The sequence below is a fragment of the Penaeus monodon genome, chromosome 27, assembly GCF_015228065.2.
Source record: "Penaeus monodon isolate SGIC_2016 chromosome 27, NSTDA_Pmon_1, whole genome shotgun sequence".
Lineage (NCBI taxonomy): Eukaryota > Metazoa > Arthropoda > Malacostraca > Decapoda > Penaeidae > Penaeus > Penaeus monodon.
The window spans coordinates 5,719,738-5,720,252 of record NC_051412.1 but is presented as its reverse complement, the minus strand read 5'-3'; positions in this window follow the sequence as shown (position 1 = coordinate 5,720,252).

Genomic DNA, 515 nt, shown 5'->3' with positions numbered 1-515 from the left:
GCTCCTTAATGCTAAGCTACACACAATATTCATAATGGACCCACAATTCAGTCGTGCCAAGACAAGGCAGGCGCTTCAACCTCCTTATACAGTAGCGTCGTGAGAGTCTTATAAGGTGGTAAAATCTGGTCACAAACATTGTCTTTTTTATTTGTCTTTATTTTGTTCAAGAAATCAGTGTTGCTTTTGTTGTTTTGTTTAATGTTTGGGCTTCGTTATGTTATGTTTCTTTAAGTGTTTGTTGTTGGTATTCATGCGAACGTTTTGTTTAATGATAAGTTTGCTAACTGAGAATCAATTTCATTCATTCTTTTTATCTCGTGATGAGTTTTCTCTATTTTTAGTTCCTTTCCCATGTTTTGTACAAGAGAGAAAATATTTTAAAATGTTGTAGGACAATAATGATGTTGAAAATAAGGGGGAAAAATTATAGTACATGCTGCAATGATAAAATTAAATTAATTGTTCTGAAACTAATGACAGAAATGAATACAGTAATAAAATACAGGGTAATA